Here is a 22,047-nt window from a genome sequence, read left to right on the forward strand (position 1 = left end):
CATGCCATTTAATTATTTTACATTAATTCTGCTCCATTACTAAAAACACACTTGGATGTTTCAGGCATCCCAAACTGCAACATATGTAATTGCCCACGAAATTGCTACCAAATACAATGAAGTAGAAAGCGACTGTGAGTATTCACCAGACTCTACTCAATTTAATTATCTGAGATCCTTTGAATGACAATGAGACCGTTCATAGTTAAAAACAAGGCGTGGTGCGTAGTTAACTTGTTCACTTCTAAAATGCTACTGATTTTACATGGTACTGTGATTGGCTTCACCAGGAGTGGGGTAAATCCAAGTCCTTCTATGAGAGAGACAAGCTGTTTCTATTTCTTGTCTCAATATCCTTATAGTGAGGAAACATTGTCAAAATTCAGGGGATGGAGTTCCCGTCGTGGCGCAGTGGTTAACGAATCCGACTAGGAACCATGAGGTTGCAGGTTCGGTCCCTGGCCTTGCTCAGTGGGTTAACGATCCGGCGTTGCCGTGAGCTGTGGTGTAGGTTGCAGACGCGGCTCGGATCCCGCGTTGCTGTGGCTCTGGCGTAGGCCGGTGGCTACAGCTCTGATTCGACCCCTAGCCTGGGAACCTCCATATGCCTCGGGAGCGGCCCAAGAAATGGCAAAAAAAAAAAAAAAACTTCAGGGGAATTCCCAGGCTCCTGGTCAGGTCACTGATTGGCCTCTGAGGACAGTCAGAGTTCTTGTTAATGAACTCCATATCATCATAATTTTCAAGATGTTTTCATAAATCATTCCTTCCTTCCGTCTTTCACACCGCTCTATTACGGATGGATATTTACTAGGACAAATTCCTGATTCCGGATTAGCTTCTCACTAATGTGTGCTGGAATAAAAAAAAAAAAAAGTATTGGATTATGTTGAAAAATCTGTGAATCTGAGTGAACCTGTGCTGTTGGTGCTCAGGAAACAGTAAGACCAGTTGGAAGCTTTGAAAAAACACGTTACCCTTTCCCTGGGCTGCCTTTTTTTGTTGTTGTTGTTGTTGTTTTGTTTTTCCGGGAGCGTTTTGGTGCCAGGTGCTCACAGCAGAGACAAAGGAGGTCATTCTGGAGGAAGCGGAAGAGGAGCGAGGCTCTAGTTTCCACATCATCAGAGCTGCTTCCTCCTCCAGGCGAGAGGCAGAGCGCATTATCCGATGATCAAATGTGCTTCCCACAAGGAGGGAAAACCCCTCACCCCTTGGGGAGGGAAAGGGGAGAAATGGCAAAAGCCGGAGGATCTCTTTGGCCAGATCAAAATCCCCCGGTCACAAGCGCTCCTGGACAGGACCCCATGGTATTTCCACACCTGTCTACTGTGTTTGATTAAAGCAGCTCCATTTGACTAGGGGTCCATGAAGCCAGGGGCAGACAGTGGAGCTGGAAGCTGTGACGGCAGGAAAAGAGGGGGACTCTGGGTTCAGATTCACTGTTGAGGTCTGATTGGATGAGGGGGCAAACGGGTCAAGAGGAGTGCTGGGCTCGAGCCCTAGGCTTCGTCTGGGCTGCAGGCTTGGTCCATATGCGCTGTAAGCGTGGTCCCCTTAGCTCCTCCTGGGTGACCCCAGGCCAGGCTGGACAGGGGCTCTGGACACCAGGGAACAGATTCAGGGGACTGCCCAATACACACACACACACACACACACACACACACACACACGGCTAAGAGATAACAGTGGATTAACTACATCACCAGGTGAAGAGAGCTTCAGGATCCAGACCCCTGAACGGGGTGAGGGGGGCCAAGGAGCACATCCGAGGGCAGCTGCTTGAAGGCCAACAAAGGCTGGCATGGAGTTGGGAACAGAGGGGACATCTAGTTCAGATCCGCTGTGGAGGGATGAGGGACTGCAGGCTGATGAGCAGTTGGGTCTCGGGCTGTAGGCTTAATCCATGCGGATGGCCCCTTGCGGCTCCTCCAGGCTGACCTCAGGTCCAGGCTGTGGCCATAGGCTGTGGACACGTAGTCAAGGAAGCCCCCCCGAAACACACACACACAGGGGGCTGAGAGCCAATGGCGATTAACTCCATTACCAGGTGAAGAGGGCGTCAGGATACAGCCCCCTGAACAAAGGCAAGGGGGGCCAGGAGCAAGGAGCAAGCCCCATGGCAGCTTCCTGATAGCCGACAAAGTTGGAGTTGGGAAAAGAGGGGGAAACAGGGTTCAAATCCATGGGCTATAGCAGCTGTGTTATGTGCAGGCAAGTCCTCAAGCTTATCTGAGCCTCCCTTTCCTCATCGCCAAAAACAGTGGTGGGCATCCTCTCATGCGACTTTGGCCATCTGTACATCGTCTTTGGAGAAAAGGTGTTTATATCTTCTGCCCGGTTTTTGATTGGATTGCTTTTTTTTATTGAGCTGTATGAGCTGTTTGTATATTTTGGAGATCAATCCCTTGTTGGTTGCATCATTTGCAAAGATTTTCTCCCACTCTGTAGGTTGTCTTATTGTTTTTGTTTATGGTTTCCTTTGCTGTACAAAAGCTTTTATGCTTAATTAGGTCCCATTTGTTTATTTTTTTTATTCTGTCACTAATTATTAGAGAAATGCAAATCAAAACTACAATGAGGTATCACCTCCCACTGGTCATAACGACCATCATCCAAAAATCTATAAATAATAAATGCTGGAGAAGGTGTGGAGAAAAAGGAAACCTCCTACACTGTTGGTGGGAATGTAAATTCGTACAGCTGCTACAGAGAACAGTATGCAGACTCCTTAAAAAACTAAAAGATAGAAACATCATATGATCCTGCAATGCCACTCCTGATCATATATCCCAATAGAGCCATAATTCAAAAAGATACATGCATCCCAATATTCTCTGCAGCATGATTTACAATGGCCAAGACTTGGAAGCAACCTCAGTGTCCATCAACAGACAGATGGATAAAGAAGATGTGGTACATATACACAGTGGAACATTACTCAGCCATGAAAAAGAATGAAACAATGCCATTTCCAGCAACATGGATGGACCTAGACATTATCATACTGAGTGAGATAAGCCACACAAAGAAAACGAATACCATATGATATTACTTGTACATAGAATCTAGAAAAAAAGGGAACATATGAACTTATATATAAGACAGAAATAGACCCACAGATACAGGAAAAAAAAAAACTTATGGTTACCAAAGGGGAAAGGGGAAAAGGATAACTGAGGAGTTTGGAATTAAAATATATACATTACTACGTATAAAATAAACTACCAACAAGAACATACTGTATAGCACAGGGAACTATATCAATATTTTAAATAACTTATACAGAGAAAGAATCTGAAAAAGAATTATATATATATATATGACTGAATCACTTTGCTGTACACCTGAAACTAATGTAACACTGTAGACCAGCTATACTTCAATTAAAACAACTTTAAAAAAAGAAAGAAAGAAAACTATGGTGGGAATACTTAACTCTCAAAATCATCCTGACTATATTAAGCCATGAATCAGGCAGCCCTTAGCAAGGATGGGGTAGGTTTGCTCTTGCTCCTTCCTTGTCCACATTTAATTTGCTAGAAATGCTATGAGTAAGGAGGTGACCCACGACCACTGTGCTCGCGAATCTGCAGCAGTCAGACACATTCAAAGCAAACCCAAAGCCAATGTCATGCTCCGGCAGAACGCCTTATCCTCCTGCATTGTAGACACGTGAAAATACACCTTAGTTCTCACGCTTGAAACCTCTAGGCCCTGGAGAGAATACGGCGGGGACCCGGCGAAGTTTGAGGATTTGCCAAAGATGACAGCGGACCTGCGGCCAACACTGAGTCTCTTCTCGCCCAGAAGAGCATCTGCCGGGTGGACGATGCTTTCTCCCCAACTAAGGCATATTTTTCTAGCAGACAGGGAGACAATCAGGAAGGAAAAAATTGCGGGTGAGTTAACCCCACCTTTGCAGGTACCCTTTCTCTCCTCACACGTGCGCTCCCTGGAGCCCCGGCCGGCTGTGGGCTCCTCCACAGCTGTCAGACAAATCAGAGACCCACATGCCAAGGGCAGCCCTTGCAAACGGCTGTGATGTGGTTTTCTCAAACTTACTCGAAAACGTGGGGTCTCTAACATAATGAATGGGTTGCACTGGAGACTGAGAAGAGAAACTCCATGTGTGACAAATGTCATCCTGCAGGCGAAGAAAGAGAGTTTTCACGTCATTTAAACGAAAATGTGGCTCCATCTCCAGCAAGTGAGGACTTTCTACCGTCTCTGAAGACTTCCTATTTCTGTGAGGGATGGAGCGGGTCCTGTTTCTGTGTGATGAAAGCATGTGTTGAGAGAGCACTCCGGAAGGGAACCTACAGCCTGGAAGAGGCTCTGGGTATGAGGTCTGCAGACGCCAGCCCGGCTCTTGTTATGAACGGGTCCCTCTTTGGAAGTGCTGCCCCAGAGGAGCCGCGTCACCTCGTAAATGAGCAGCCCCAGCGCACAAACGGGGTGGTTTTCTGAAGCAACGAGCATCGCGCGAGACCTAATGCTGCTCTCGGCTTCCCAGAGCTGGGAAAAGAGACTGGAGTCCTTGAGTCAGGATCGGGAATGGACTGATTATCCAGTTTTTAAAAATTATTGTTACACGGATGTGAATTTCTATCGTGGCAACATCTTATTTCCAACAACTCCATGAGCGCCGCATTATACTAGACAGCGATCATTCACCTGTGTGATACGTGATGTCTTCCCCAGCCAGGTCAGGGCCAGGACTAACTACGGGAAAGGGTATCTCAGCATGAGTACACAACGTGCCCTCATTCCTTGGTGAGGTCTGTTGTTACTCTCTTCAGGGGCGAGGACTCTAGACGGTGTAGGCTAAGTTCTGGGGCCACGTCGGCAACGTGATTTGGATCTAGGAATTTTCTTCGAGAAACTCTGCCTGGGAATCTGTTGGCTGAACTTTTGTCCAGATCCCCTCGTCTTGGAATGGCAAGATGATCCTGAATTTGATGGGGAGCTCTTTGAACTAGTAAAATCAATCAACTCTTATTTTCTTTTAGGATTCCAGAGGGGAAAAAAAAAATAGCATGAAATATGTCTGAAAAACATCATCCCTTTGAACAAGCACAGCAAGAATAAAAGGTTATCGATTATCGATGTTACTTCTTAGGATCATAGACTTTGGAAGCGAGCATCCAAACCTGGGCTGATCACTTCAAAGGAAAAAAGATTTGGAAAAGAAATAAGTGAGAGGATGACAGCCTGGGAGATATGACCTTCAAGCTTTCTCTTCTCCTCTGTCAATTTTTTTTTCTTGTTCCAATTTCACACACTAAAAAAAAAAAAAAAAGAAAAAAAGAAAAAAAAAGTTGTGTGGGTGCGTGGGGAGCAGAGAGTGGCCAGGGCAGGGTGCATAAGAACAGGTGGTGGAGGCCTGGATCCTATTTGGCCCCAAGGCACCTCATAATGAAGCATGTGTGTCCTGCCTAGCTTTCTGTTCACAGGTGTACTGTGTTTTCTCTTGCTTTTGAAGTTTTCCTCACCCCTGGTCCCTGGGCCACAGGAAACTTCAGAGAAAAGCACACCACCCCATGATGCCTCCGCAGTGGTCTGGCAGCTGCGTTTTGCATTTGGGTTGAGTTACTGGTCCTCTGAAAAGGCACAAAACGCAGGCTCCCTCTTTCTTGAGAAAGCCTGGTTCCCCCAACAGAAATGGCCCTATGAATGTCTGGAGATGCACTTGAACTCTGCCAGCCCAGAAAAGCTCTGTCCAAGGTGCCTGTTGCGGGGTAGGGGGTGGGGGAGCAGTGACCTGCATGGTGGAAATTCCATCTGCTCCTTATAGAATCCACAGAAAACGCCTCTCCCAGGAATATCCGTGACAACCAAGAAACACTCGACTTGAAACACCCCACCTCACCGTGGACTCTACACAGTAAAAACACACTCAGCACGGCCACAGCCACTTCTTTCCAAACTGCATCTGCACAGCCCGTTTGAGACCCACCCAGAATGGCAGGGGTCGACAGACAAATAAAAACTCAGCCCACATTTGGGAAAGTTTGACTTCAGTCGACCACAGATTCTAAGGCAAAAGGTTGAGCTCAGCCTTGTGGATGTTTATCCGTTTAAATAGGACCTATGAACATATATACGCACGATACATACATACATACATATGTATTAAGTCTTTGTCTTAATATTTCTGAATGTTTATGGAATGTTACTGTTTTTCTCTCGATATTTGTAAATACAACGGCTAAGGATCCCATATCACATTTGAGCAGAAGATAAAATCCCAGGTAGAACATGCCCATTGACAATGATGTATAATGCAAACCAAGTGTAAAAAGGTTGTATTCGATTTGCTTCTCTTGATTTACAATTTTTTTTATCTCCTTGGTGCTGGGGTACTAATATATGAACATTCACAAAAAAACAGTGATAAGCATGTTTGATGCATGTGACAATTTAACGAGGCCGTGATCTCATATTTTTCCTGCCTTTGAGCTAAAGTTGGAAATGTTTAGGAATCCCACTTGTAAAAAATATCCAGGGATTTAAAGTTTGTACTAAAATGAGCAAGAGCCATAATTAGCAGGAGGCGGCCTTTTCTTACCATCGTTTTTTGGGGGCAAAAACAAAACCAGGAAACACTTCCCTGGCAAACTCAGTGAGACCCTGAAGGTGTTAGTAATTATTCCATTCATTCCACACACTTGTCATTCGTCAAAGGTGTGCGAAAGCTTGATGGACAAAGCAAGCTGCTTCCCTGTTAAAGGTGGAATGTCAAAATGCGAATTCCTTGTTTTATCATTTTCCGCTGGGTGTTCTATTACAGTAATGCACTGCGGAAACAACTGATTTGGGGGGTGGCTTTTCACTCTCAAAGTTCCTTCAAGGAAAAGAAAATGCTCTGATAACTCATTTCCAGTGATTTAAAAAAAAAAAAAAAACACACACACAAAACCGAACCCACTGGCCATCGTATGTAAGACTGAAATCCAGGAGGACGTAATTAGTGTTTACTCATACATTCACCTCTTGAAGAGTGACTTATTGAATAGTTACTACTTCTTGTCACTGTTCTAGAGACTTGGAATAGTTATTTTAAATTATGTTTGCAGTTAAGTCTCTTACATATGTGTTGGCAGGGGGTGGGGGGTGACTGATAAAAACCAAATGAGCATAGTTTAGAGGCTATGTGAAAACACAGAACAGGCTGGGGTGATGGAGTGTGGGAGGGAGGGGGTGAGTCTGGAAAAGTCTCTCATTAGAGTGATGCTTGGACCGGTGGCCTCAACATTAGGCAAGAGGAAACCAGGCAGAAACCAGGCACAGAGCCGGCTCCCGGAAGGATCCCGATTAGGTGAACGGGGCCAGGAGTTCCTGTCGAGTGTTCTCAGAGGGCATCTTTTAGGCGGTAACGTGAGCAAAGACCCGAAAGACTGGATTCAAATTTGAAAAACAAGAGTGGAAAGGAAGATTCTGGGCCGTGGGAACCACACGTGCAGAAGCTCTGTGATAGAAAAGGACCTCGTGTGTTTGCAAAACAGAAAGGAAGCGGACTGGCTTCTTAGAGCTGATGGAATAAAATACCACTTGGGGGCTTAGAATAACAGAAATATATCCTCTCACTGTTCTGGAGACTGGAAGTCTGAAATCAGGCGTCACCACAGCCACACTCCTGAGATTGTGGGTAGAATCCTTCCTTGGCTCTTGATGGCTTCCAGTGATGCCTTCCCACCCCTGGGTCCTCTTGATAGGCTGTGTCATGCCCATCTCTGCTCCGTCATCAAGGGGTCCTCCCAGGGCATCTGTGTCTCCACACGACCATCCTCCCCTCGTGTAAGGACACCGGTCACACTGGATCAGCCCCACGTGAAAGACCTCGTCTTAAAGGAATGTCCACAATGTCCCGTTTTAAATAAGGTCACACTCACATGCTCCAGGAATTTGGACCTTCATATGCTTTGGGGAAGTGGGTACAATTCATGCCGCAACAGGGGCCATCATGGCAGAAGTTGGTGAGCAAGTGAGAGACTGGTCTGGGTTGATGCTGGTGAGGTAGGTGTTGGCTGCAGCCTTGTAGCCCGTGGTGAGCAGTTAGATTTGATTCTCAGTGAATAAAGAGCCCTCATATAAAGGAGCAACATGAACTAGTTCCTATTTTTAAGTAATCTCTAGATACTGTGAAGAGACTAACTTGATTGAAAGCAAGAAAGAGAGGCTTCTTCAGTGGTCAAGGGGAAAGAGTTCTGGAGTTCCCAATGGGGCTCAGTGGGTTAAGAACTGGACAGAGTGTCCATGAGGATGTACATTCGATTCCTGGCCTTGCTCAGTGAGTTAGGGATCCCACGCTGCTGTGAGCTGTGGTGTAGGTCACAGATGTGGCTCAGATCTGGTGTTGCTGTGGCTGTGGTGTAGGCTGGTAGCTGCAGCTCAGATTTGACTCCTAGCCTGGAAACCTCCATATGCTGCAGGTGTGACTGTAAAAAGAAAAAGGATTGGAAAAAAAGAAAAAGAAAAAGGAAAGAGCTACAGAGGTGGCAGCCATGGAGAATCAGATGGACTTGATAAACCTTTTGGAGGAAGAAACAGTGGGATCTGGCAGGGGATTCGGCATTAGATGTGCAGACGAAGGACATGGAGCCTCCAGAGATGGCTCTGGTGTCTGGCTTGAAGAACCGGGTAGATTATAATGCCATATACTAAGAACAGCAAGATGGGTATGAGCAGGTCTGGGGGGACATGGTAAACCTGAGACGCTTGTGACACATTTGAGAATACATTTCAAGAAAGTGGCCAAATGAGTCTGGGACCAGGAGAGAGATGTAAGCTAAGGATAAGAATTGGAAAGATTTTAGACTGTAAGGAAAATATTAATGAATTCTCTTTTTATTGTTAACCATATTAATTGCTATTATTTCTAGATGCTTATGGTTGTGTATCCATATGCTAGCTAAATCTAACCTTACCAGAATATTTAAGTCCAATTCACTCATTATGGCTCAGAAGACATCCTGGTGACACCAAAACAGTGATAGGATATTGTTTCTGGTAGTTGTAAAAATTGGTACAGGGTTTAAAAGAAGTGGAAATCTTTGATTTTACTATTATCGGGCACTCTATATGTGGGTGTTAATTGGAATGCATCTCAAATTGATTAGGAAACAAGAAGGCATTACATTTGTAAATATTGCAAGGCAAGTAAAATGCACGATGGCCAAATTCTGTCTGGCTTGGTTGTGAATCTTTTAAACTACTGACACGCCCTCCCTCTCACGGAGTCATACTGCGAGGCCCTCTCAGTGGCTCTGAGCGAGACCAGTTTGTAACATGCTTTCCCTTTGTACACAAATCCTGCTGAGGCTGAAGGGACCGGATTACTGAGAGCTGTCCATAGAGAAAGAAGAAAGCATGCGGTTGTCCACGTCTGTAAACACGATTTTTTTTTCTTCTGTCTTCTTGGGGCCTTCCCTGCACCATATGCAAGTTCCCCGGCTAGGAGTTTAATCAGAGCTGCAGCTGCCAGCCTACGCCACAGCCACAGCCATGCCAGATCTGAGCCCTGCCTGTGGCCTACACTGTCGTTCACAGCAGCGCCGGATCCTTAGCCCAGTGATCGGGGCCAGGGATCAGACCTCATCCTGGTGGATGCTAGTCGGGTTCATTTACTACCGAGCCTCGACAGGAACTCCTGTAAACATGAATTTTAGCGACTCACCTTTTTTTGTTGTCTGCCGTCCCCTTGTCATTCACATGAGGAGCAGTTAGGCCTCGAGAAACAGAGCCTTAGTTCGGGCAAATTGTATTTTAATTCATATTTCAAAACATATCCATTTTAACCTAACAGCATGACAAAGCACGCCACGATAGTCTGAGTCAGCACCGTTATTGAGCAGGATACCCCAAATGTATATTCATTTATAAATGAATGTTATGTATGAATGAATCGGAATGGCCTCGTAACATTTAATATTCAGCAACTTTTCAGGAGAAAATGTATCTTAAACTACAGAAAATATATACATCTATCTTATATTGTAGATGTGTCTATGTAGTCTATGCACGTATATATTTTTAAATGTAAGTGACGGTATGTTTATCTTTACAGTAAAATGACTGCCTAGACTGAAAAGTCAATCCCTAGCCTACATCATATGTTTTCAGAATGGAAAACATTTTCCATTTTTGTTAATCTAGGGAGACAGAAACGTGCTTTTAAATGCTATGTATTTAAAAAATAGATTATTATCTTGAAGGCTTTTCAGGGAGAGGGGATGGAGCTAAATTACTCTGCAAAACACGGAGGTGCTGAGCCAGGTTCAGGCGGTTCCTGTGGTCAGAGACGTCTGCCTGGATCAAAACCACAAGTGTCAAGGACAAGTGGAGGTCCAAACCTCACATCATTACAATAAATACAATTAAACACTGTAAGGAGGCCAAGCTCAGGAGTCCGGGAGAGTCTACAGATGTCGGAGCGTATTTTACAATGATTTCAGAGCACAGAAATTTCATGGTTCTTAAAAAATAGTGCTCACACTCAATCTGATTCCATCCATTAGAAAATTCACGCTGAAATATCCAGTGTCTCAACGGAGCCCCTGTGGCCGCCAATTGGAGGAATGTGTTTGTTTGTTTTGGTCTGACTTTAACACTGGGTTATATTTCATCATTAGAATCAGCTATTGTAACCACTTGGCGTAGGACTGGCTCTGATTGGCTTTGCCTGGTTTAGTTTAATAAAGGGATTCCGTTCCAAGGTTGGCAATGCCGATGGAATTTGGATAGAACAGGGGTGGGGAGAAAGGCTTGATAAAATCAAACTTTGCCAAATAGGTGAAGTCCAATCGCTAATTTAAAACATCTTTTGTGACTTTGTCATTGCTTTACGTTGTATGTTATTGTAACCAAAGACTGAAAAAGACGCAATACCAAAAAAATGACAGTCAGAAAACTCGCCTGCAGCAATTTTGACTCCAAATATAAAAGTCACGATTCTCAACAATGCTTTTGAAAGGCAATTTCTTCAAGCCAAAATCATAGCTCAGAAAATTAAGTGCTTTCAACACATACTGGAAAATGAAAATTTGGTATTCAGAAAACATTGCCGAGCTCTATTCCTTTCTAATTTCTTGAGCATCTAAAACTTACTTCCCTGTGAGAAGGCCAACTATCCCACACCGGCTGGTTAATTCAGGCGTTTCCCTTTACAACTAAGGTTACAAATTCATTACTGTCCAGAACGTCTAAGCCTAGGCTCCCATTTCGTCTGGATATTGCAGACGATTTCATTATAAAATAATATGCTGACATCTTTCACGGCAGGACAACCCCATTCAGACCTCATATTTGGTCACTTGTAAGAAACTGGTTTTGCAGCCACTCGTTTACAATGTGCGGGAGTCTGAACCTCAGTCCCTTTGTAGAGGATGCTCCTGGACCACACTTCTGTGTGCATGGGATTCATGCAGGGGTCTTGTCAAACACAGCTTCTGACTCCATAGATGTGGGGTGGGGCCCCAGAAGCTGCTTTCCTAACGAACTTTTAGGTAACCCGATGGTGGGACAAGGGCCCCTCTTTGGGTAGTGGAATCAGATTCCATGGCTTCTTCCCAAACTTGACTTTCATCCGGTGTCTCCTCTTGCAGATAAGAGCATCGTCACTCTCGTGGCAGCACCAGCCTCGCATCACTTCACCATCACACATGCTGCCCCCTCGCTCCTTACACCCTGCAGACAAATCCTATTTATTGCTCACTCCTGTGACTTCAGCCTCTAAAGCATCTGGATCTGTGCTATATCCTTCATGCACCTTGTCAGGCTCTTACATTTGACCTCATAATCCTCACCCAAACGTTCCCGTCTTCTACCTAAGCAGTCTTTTTCCTTTTTTCTCCCAGTTTTTTCTCTTCAGTACTCCCTACTTTTCACAACAAGATGATTTTCCCAAAGCCTCTATGTCTATTATCCCACTATTACAATGTCATCCTTCAGTCTAAACCCTCTCTCTCTTCTACCAAGGGAAACGCTTCCTTTCTTCCGGGGTTACCCCAAAGAGGCCTCCTCTCTCCAAGCTGGTCATCTCCATTCCGTGCAGAAAGAGTACTCTTTCTTCAAGGCTCGTATAACATTTATGAATACTTTTTCATGGAACCAGTGACATTAATAATTACTTATTGCATATTTGTGTGCCTCCTAGACCTTAAAAATGTTAAACTATAGGGACTGAATCTTCCTTTATTTTATTCTCAAAATTTAGCAGTGCTTGGTACTGAATAGACTCACATTAAATATTGGCTAAGGGACAGATTTTTAAAAATTTTTAAATGATCCAGTTGATTTAAAAGGAAAAGTGTTCTTCACGTCTAAAATAAATATAAAAATTAAAATGCTGACTATAATTAATTTCTCAACAGTGGATTCTCTAATTTGAATATAAAGTAAAAAGAACCTATTAAATTCAAATAATTTGAAACAAGAAGAGTTGGAAATATGAAATCTTAACTTCCTAAGAAGCACAATCCTGAATATTTTATTTCAAGGTTTTAGACTTCCAAAATCAGGGAGTTCCCATTGTGTCACATCAGAAATGAATCCAGCTAATATCCATGAGGATGCGGGTTCCATCCCTGGCCTCGCTCAGTAGGTTAAGGATCTGGCGCTGCCAGGAGCTGTGGTGTAGGTTGCAGATGTAGCTTGGATCCTGTGTTGCTGTGGCTGTGGTGTAGGCCGGCAGCTGTAGCTCTGATTCGACCCCTAGCCTGGGAACCTCCATATGCCATGGGTGTGGCCCTAAAAACACAAACAAATAAACTTCTAAAATCAAATTAATTTGAATCCTGGAGTTCCCGTCGTGGCGCAGTGGTTAACGAATCCGACTAGGAACCATGAGGTTGCGGGTTCGGTCCCTGGCCTTGCTCAGTGGGTTGACGATCCGGCGTTGCCGTGAGCTGTGGTGTAGGTTGCAGACGCGGCTCGGATCCTGCGTTGCTGTGGCTCTGGCATAGGCCGGTGGCTCCAGCTCCGATGCAACCCCTAGCCTGGGAACCTCCATATGCCGCAGGTGTGGCCCTAAAAACACAAACAAATAAACTTCTAAAATCAAATTAATTTGAATCCTTATTATTAGGGAAATTCTAGTACCTCTTGAAATTCCATTTGTGTTTTGTTTTGCATTTTGCCTTCCCGCTTGGTTCTAACTTAGTCAATGAAAGGAAAGAGAAGGTCTGTGATGAGGACTCTTCAATGGAAATGCTGTGCGCAGGTTGGGGGAAGGAGGAAGCAGGAGGAGCAGGAACAGGGACGTGGCCAAGGTGCGCACGGAACAACTGTCAAAACTGTCAGCAAGGGGCATGAAGGACAGCTGGCGTTAGTCATGAAACAAACAAACAGCCATCTTTCTAGGGATTCAGGGTTCTGACATGCACCTTTAGGCAAGAGATCTCGGGAAGCGTAAAGTTCACAGAAGAAAACCAAAACCACGGTGTCAAGCCCCATCTCAAGGACGTCTCGTGGAGACAAGCTGCGGTTTTGCAGACGGCAGCCTCAGCACCGAAAACCAGTACGTTAAAATTTTGAAAGACACTTGAAAGCTGAACCACATGCTTCTTTCCAGCGCGTCTTCATCCATATTTGGATTTGTTTTCAAGGTACTGCCTCCAAACGGTTCTTCTGAAGCACCGGAAAAATATGTGAAATTCTAAAGACGGCAGCTCTTATTTCTTGGCCTATCTGTTTAATCACATGGCCATCTAAATACTGTATTTTGATGGGAAAAGTAGTCTCCAGAGATGTCAGACTGAAGGCAGGTAATTTTCTTTAGAGGAAACCAGTGGCATAAACAGAACACTGACAGGGCAGAAACCTGCGCCGCCAGAGTCCATATGCTTCTATTTTTAGAACAGGATGCAGGCTTACCGAAGGAAAAGGATCTCAATAAATAAATGAGACACCATTTGTGACAAGCAAAAGGTTTTCTTTTTTGCTGTTTTTTTTTTTACCTATTGAACAAACATGAAGACTCCCACCGTCTTTGGCAGGAACTTCCCAGGATAAAGCCAAGACCAAGTCAGGCTATTTCTGCAGCGATCCAATCCTTTTCCTGGATGTCTTTCTCTCTAAAAGGCGGGCCATTAACAATAGGATATTAACCAATTTAAATGTGATCGCTGGCCCATGTGGAGAAGCTGCTGCCGAAACGAATCCCAACAATTATTTACGGGTCTTCACAGTCCCTTCTCTGAGACGGGGAAACAGAAGCTGAGACCACAAAGGCTTTTTTTTTTTGTTTTTTGTTTTTTTCATCCCCAATGATCCATGATAGATATAAACAAGATGCTGATCCTCAGCACCTACTTAATTGACTTGATGGTAAGAAATTGCAGCTGGATATTTCCCCTTTATGGTGTTCTAAAGCCCCTCACACTTCAGATGTTAGGAAGTCACAACGCTGCAAAAGGGTTATCTCTGAGTCAAAGAAGACCAGACGGCTAGAGCTTGACATTGTGGCTCACATTATGATTTTACTGGACAGTGCTACTAGAGAAAATGTGACCAATTTTCAAGTCTAAAAATATCCACTTTTAAAAATTTTCACAGCCCTGCTGAATACATTGACTTTTTCAGCCAAATCAGAAATTATGTAAATATTTTACACAATCTCAAAATACACTTTCAGGCTATTGAATTGTGTGTAAGTCAGTTTTATTCCACATCAGAGAAGATATGTGGCTTTTTCATGGAATCGACATCCTCTCAAGTAAAGGTTTAGCGCTCTATAGGCATATGCTAAGTAAAAGAAATCTGTGTACTCATAAAAAACCAACATGCATTGAGGGCACACTTTGCACTAGGCAGTGTGCCGTGTTCTGACAGGGCAGGGTGTGTGTGTGTGTGTGTGTGTGTGTGTGTGTGTGTGTGTGTGTGTGTGTGTGTGAAGGTATAAATAAAATTTCCCCTTTTTCAGAATTGTCTCAGGGAAGAGGGCCTTGCACACAGGTAAATTGAGAACACTTGAAGCAAGAGAGGAGTGGACAGGAGTTCCTGTCGTGGCTCAGTGGAAACACATCTGACCAGCATCCATGAGGATGCAGGTTCGATCCCTGGCCTTGCTCAGTGGGTTAAAGATCCGGCGTTGCCGTGAGCTGTGGTGTAGGTTGCAGATACGGCTCGGATCCCGCATTGCTGTGTGGAGTAGGCCAGCGGTTACCTCAGCCTGGGAACCTCCACATGCCAAGGGTACACCCCTAAAAAGAAAAAAAAAAGCAAGGTGCAAACAGAGCATGTGCGGAAACACAGTGGAGGAAGCAACTTGATGCCCTGGGGACTTGTCCTGCTGTATGCGCAGCACGTACACACGTGTTCCCTCCCTCTCCCCATTTTACAGGGGAGAAGCCTGAGGTCTTCAGAGGCAAAGTTATCTGTGCACAGACAGCAACACAGGGCGAAAGGACATAAACCCACACTAAGCTGTCCCTGGAGTCCAGCATTCTGCCTCCCACCACAGGAAGGCTAGTGACAGGGGACGTTCCCCAGAGAGGACATGCCATGTCCGAGGCGCTTAACCAAAAACTCCATGTGTCCAGAGTGAGAAAGTAATTCTATTTGCTAATTAGGCCACCTGAACTAAATTCAAAGTCCAAAAATCTGTTCTAAAAGCACTAAATACGAATTTTTCTTTTGTATTCTGGTGTCTAGTCTCATGCTGAGCTTTCCTAATTTTTTTCTTTCTTTCTTTCTTTTAAGGGTTGCACCTGAGGCATATGGAAGTTCCTGGGCTAGGGGTCGAATCGGAACTGCATTTGTAGGCCTAGGCCACAGCCATGCCGATCCAAGACGCATCTGCAACCTACACCACGGCTTGAGGCCACGCTGGATCCTTAACCCACTGAGTGAGGCTAGGGATGGAACCCCCATCCTCACAGACACTATGTCGAGTTCTTAACCAGCTGAGCCACAGTGGGAACTCTGGGCTTGCCCAATCCCTACGTCTTAGTGATATGGGAACATTTCCATTTAGATTCCACCCAATTTGTGTGCTTTGAATTAACAATCAAAAATTTACCATCACATCAAAAGGAATTAAACACCTAGGACTAAACCTACCTAAAGAGACAAAAGACCTGTACTCTGAACACTACAAGACACTGATGAAAGAAATCAAAGATGACACAAACAGATGGAAAGACATACCATCTCTTGGATTGTCCCATGCTTTGTAATACCACACTTTGCAACATTCGAAGCCTCATCTTGCTAAGTCTATTTTTCCTAAAATTTAGGTCCACCAGGGTTTCTCCAATAGCCCAAGAGACAGCCCCATAGCCCAGTTATTCACGCTTCCAGGCTGGTGCTCACTAGGAATGAAGCCTAGAGGCCAGAATACTCTCTCCTCCAGAGGCTCCTGCACCCCAAGTCCTCGACCTGGGATCCTCTAAAACAAAGTCAGCAAACTTGTCCTGCAAATATTTCAGTTTGGCGGGAATAGAGCCTTGGGCTCAAGGACCCAACTCTTCCACTGTAGCGTGAAAACATCCATAGAAGATTTAGGAACCCACGGGCATAGCCCTGCGTGTTCCAATACACCTCATTATTCATGTTACTGTCTCCTCAGGGCCACACCTGCTGCGTATGGAGGCTCCCCACAGAAGGGTCCAATAGGAGCTCCAGCTGCCAGCCTACGCTACAGCCACCGCAACGTCAGCGCCAAGCTGCGTCTGCGACCTACGCTGCAGCTCACAGCAACACCGGATCCTTAACCCACTGAGCAAGGCCAGGGATCGAACCTGCATCCTCATGGATAGTAGTTGAGTTTGTTTCCGCTGAGCCACGACAGGAACTCCCCCAATACACTCTGTTTATAGACAGTGAAATGCAAATGTTAAACAATTTTTGCATTCTTCTTTTGAGATTTTTCAACGATTTAAAGATGTAAGAAGTATTCCCAGCTCGTCAGCCCATCTCTACGCACCCCTCTTGGCAGGGAAACCTCTCATCCCTTAGTTCTTTGGTGAGGCGGTCTTTGAGAACCATCATTAATCCATCCCCTTAAATGCAGAAGCATTCACGGATAACCTATGAACACATCCTAGCAGGTGAGTACGTCTCCTAACACGGCAGCAAGAACTGACTCATCCTTCTGATACGGTGCTGACCGCCGTGGAAGACGATGTTTCATGAGCAGTCCAGGTTTGCACTAGTTGTTGAACCATGTTTACAAATAATGAATGAAAACAGTTCTAAACTTACAAACTTTGGGTTTTTTCCTTTCTGATTTTCATGGTAGTTAGCATTCGTCAGCCCGCCCAGGGGAGGAAAGTGAGCCTACGTGCCCTCAAGTCTGTATACATGTATATACACAAACTTGCTCCCAGAGCGCCCGCCAGGCTCCCAGGGAGCCTGACCGTTTCCCCAGTAGTTACAAGCAACAGAACTATTCTAAAAGTCGCTTTATTTATTTAATCCTGGTAACAAACCTGGGAGGTTTAAGTCTTTTTAGCTCCTGGTTATCAGGGATGAATCTGAGGCTGGTAAGGGGGTAGGTAGGCAGGTGCCTCTGTCCAGCAGTCCCTCTGTTTCCCCTCCTCTGCCTCCGTCCACAGCTGGCAAATCCCACACCTGGATTCCAGCCATTCCAGAACCAGGAGTTTCCTCCAGTTCCTGCTTTAGTGGTGTTCGTTTTCAGCCCAAAAGAGACGGGGAAAACAAATCATTGCTTCATGAATCTGGAAGTACCCTCAGACAGATGAGAGGGCATGAAGAAGTGAAAAAAGAGTGGGACGAAAAATAAAGGAGGCAGAGGAGAATGCAAACTCAGTCTTGACTTTTCCTGGTTCGCGTGCATTCCTGCCTTAATCAAAAGTGTTTCGGGATATTTGGGGAAAGGGAGTTCAAAGAGAGAGGCTTCTGAAATAAACAGTCAATGGTCTGTTTTAGGGTTATCACACTCTGAGAGTTTTAAACCAGAAAATAAAATATGTCAACATAATTTGGGGGGGGGGGGCATGCCAGTGGCATGCAGAAGTTTCCCGGGCCAGCTAATCGAACCCATGCCACTGCAGCCACCCGAGCCACAGCAGTGACAATGCTGGATCCTCAACCCTTTGAGCCACCAGGGGACTCCTATCAATGTAATTTAAGAACAAAATGTTGCTTCCACTATACTGAGTCCAGAAAAGATAAATTTTTTTTCTCATTTTTAACGACATCTATTGGTTTCCTGCTAACTTTCCATGTTCATTGTAGACAACTAGAAATATCTAAAAAGCATAAAGTAAAAGATAATAATCACCTTAATGTCTCCACCCCCAGAGAGAACCACCATTAGCATTTGGATGCCTTTCCTCCCAATGTCTACCTTTTTTTTTTTTTTTAATAATTGAAGTATAATTGACCTACAATGCTGTATTAGTTCCAGGTGCACAAGAGTAATTTGATATTTCTATACATGACAAAATGATCAGAAAATTAAATTTTTATGGCTCTAAACACTGGCATTTTAAAACACATTTTAATTTTATCCGTTCATATGTAAGAAATGTCTCGAAGACAATGGAGTTTAAATTCTAAAGCCAGGAAGCTTTGATGGCTAATGCCAGTGGACTGCCCTGGTGTATTATCATTGCAGAAAAGTTAACTGTGACAATGTTACCATCTCTTGCCAACCCGTCATCAGGAAGGGGCTAGGAGAAAGAGTTTCAGCCCAATTATCATTCCAGCTGCTTGTCAATGTCAATTGTATTAACACAGCTGAGACTTAGCATTAAACCTGACCACAACCAAATGATTATGCAGTCTTTTCCTTTGAATCACATAGTTGCTTCCCCACATACAATAATATGTGAATTCTGTTCATCGAGAGAAAAAACAAAAAGATGAGGTTGTAACTCAGCATAGCGCACGAAGGGGCAGTTTCTCTCCTTGAAATTAATCAAATGCTCAACATTTACCTGAGGGCTGCATTAACGCAGAGAATGCGGAGAAACTCCAGGATAATTCAGAATGAACTGCCCGAGGTAAACAGGTACAGTGGCTGTACCATTAGGGTTAAGATTAAGACGGCAGCTGCTTGCAGGACTAAAAGTCGGCACTGCGAACACAGGGTGCATGTGACTACGGAAGGGACTTCAGAGACACCAAAAGCAAGTACTGTTGGGACGGGTCCTGCCACCCATACCAGGCAAGGCAACAGAGGTTTGATTTCGTATATGCCCCCGAATACGTGATCTCCAAATACATGCGCACATCTGAACTCATAAGGACTCTTTATATTCATGTACATGCAGAGTTGTGAGTGTTTGATCATAAGTTTAAGGCAAGAGAACTAAGGAGGACATACAGCCTAAATTCAAAATTGCAATCGTTAGGAAATATGCTGATTTGCTACGGTTATTAGAAATTCTTCCAAGTCCTTTTAGCCTAGTACCAGCAGCTAGCACTGGGTTATGTAGACTGCACTTAATACAAGTCAGTAAATCCAATCTTGCATGTCACTGTCAGAAATATATTGAAATCTACTTATGTATATTTCAGAAATACATTTATATATGAATACTATACAATATTAATATTCATTAATGAATTGCAATACATTGGCAAAATGAATGGCAATTAAGTTACAATCAAATGTGCTTGCAGTAATGGGAAAGCTGATACAATAGCAAAGACAGAGTGCTCTGTATGTCTTCCCAAAGCTCTCATTGACTAAAATGCACAAAACCAATGTATAAAGCACATGATCATTTGCAAGGCAGGCACACTGACTCCCCTTCAGAAATGAAGACGAAGGCCACGTACATTAGTTTACAAAGAAGGCACTTGTTCATCCTAGAATATTAAAAACATCTTTTATGCAATTTCTTTTTCAAATATACTTGTTAAAAAATGTCTGGTTCTCATTTTCAGAGGGTGTACCGTTTGGAGTGTTTCTCAAGTGTATCTTAGTGGGTAATCATTCCTCAAACGAGTGTCTTAATGCTTTTACATCAAAGCCTTTGATGACGCAGTCCTCATTTGAGACATAGGACTCAGTGCTTTGAGAACAGCAAGAGGAGAGGCTAAGACACACACATTTTTTCCCCAAACTTTGCTCCTTCAATCCCCTTTGTCACTGCTCATGCAGCAAATCATCTATAGTTGGTGGAGTTACCCATCGGGAGCTTTTTCCTAGCCATGTCTTTCTGGTTCACTTTCATATCTCCAACACTCAGCAAGTGCCTGGCATCTTAGAGATGTCACAAAACAGATGTTTATGAAATAAATGGATGCGTGAATTAAAAATGTACGCATTGATGAGTCTTGGGTAGGTCCTTCGATAGCAGAGACTTCGAGAACATCCTCTATTCTGACCCAGTAACTCCACTCCTGGACATATATTCAGAGAAAATCATAATTTGAACATGTATAGGCTCCCCGGTGTTCACTGCAGCACTATTTACAATAACTAAGACATGGGAGCAACCTAACTGTCCATCCACAGACAAATGAATAAAGAAGATGTGATGCATATACACAATGGAATACTCCTGGACCACCAACAAAAGAAAGCATGCCATTCGCAGCAACACGGATGGCCTCCGAGACTATCATACCCAGTAAAGTAAGTCAGAGAAAGACAAGTACATGATATCACTTGTATGTGGAATGTCGTAAAAATGACACAAAAGAACTTATTTATAAAACAGAAACACACTCACAGACTGTGCAATCAAACTTACAGTTACCATAGGGGACGCTGTGGGGGGAAGGGATGAATTTGGAGGATGGGACTCACATCCACGCTACTGTACATAAAACAGATCAACGACAGGGGTCTACTGCAGAGCCCAGGGACGTCTACTCAATGCTTTTAATAACCTGTGTAGGAAAAGAGATTGGGTATATGTACACTTTGCTGTACACCTGAAACTAATAAAACATTGTAAGTCAATTGTATTCCAATATAAGTTAAAAAAAAAAAAAGAAATGAGAATGGAGACAAGGACTTTTGTTCCAAAGGCGCACTGACTGGGGGCCGGGCCATCATTCAGAAGTAGCTACTGGTCAGAAGGAGGAACACCACCAGCTGGTGCAAGAGACACCTGGAATATGTCTACAAATATGTAATGATCAGCCCACAGAACACATTGTGTTCCTCTAGGAAGGGCAGAAAGACAAAAGAGATCTTTCTTGAGATGCCACATATACACAAACCCAGATATGCGGTCTCATTGTCCGCGTATGGGTTTGCAACTTTCAAGTCTGTCTCCATATTAATTTTATTTATAAAATCACTAAAGAATCAAAATTAAAAACATGTCATCATGAGGGATGATGGATGAAAACAGCAGAGAAAGGGCAGGACATAATGGAATCATAAGCCTCCGTGCCTAATAACTCCCAAAGACACATCTTTAAGACAGTAATTTTTCGCTTTGGGATCCTCAAAGAACAGCACGTAGTATTTAAAGTTCACAGTATGTCCAGGTTCTGTAGCTCCTTGGTGGAACCTGCGGAAGTCTCTCTCTCTTTTCTAGGTTCCCTGGGAAAAACAAGGTTGATTTCAGAGTATGTAAATTCCTAAGTGTTCTGTTAGTCCTTCTTTCTTCTCCCTGTTGGCTCTATTATCTCAAGTTATAAGAAAATAGGAGAGGCATGTACCGGGAGGATGAAAGGCAAAAAAATCTAGTTGTACAGGATGTTACCCACAATAGCAAAGGGGAGGGATGAAATTTTCAAACAACTTCCAACTTCTATATTTAGTGTGGCTGCCCGGGAGCCAGCTCTGGTTGCGGCCACAAGGAAAACACTCACGAGATCATTTCCTTTGAGCCTATTTTACTGCATGACAGAAGGAAATAAAGGAGTCAATGGTGGTGAATTACAGCTGGGAGAAAGGAGAGGAACCTTGAACCCGATAATAAACAAAAGGTCTCTTTCAAAAATGGATATGTGAGATCTCCTATTACAAGAAGGAAGAAAAAGAGGGCATAGAAAATAAGGGGGAATGTTTTCAGTATAAATGTAGAAATTTTCAATGACAGGGCGGAAAGCGTAACTCCCATTTCACCCAGAAGACATAGGCTAATATTGTTAGTTGCAGACAATAGAGTGTCG

The sequence above is a fragment of the Phacochoerus africanus genome, chromosome 13, assembly GCF_016906955.1.
Source record: "Phacochoerus africanus isolate WHEZ1 chromosome 13, ROS_Pafr_v1, whole genome shotgun sequence".
NCBI classification, from domain to species: Eukaryota; Metazoa; Chordata; class Mammalia; order Artiodactyla; family Suidae; genus Phacochoerus; species Phacochoerus africanus.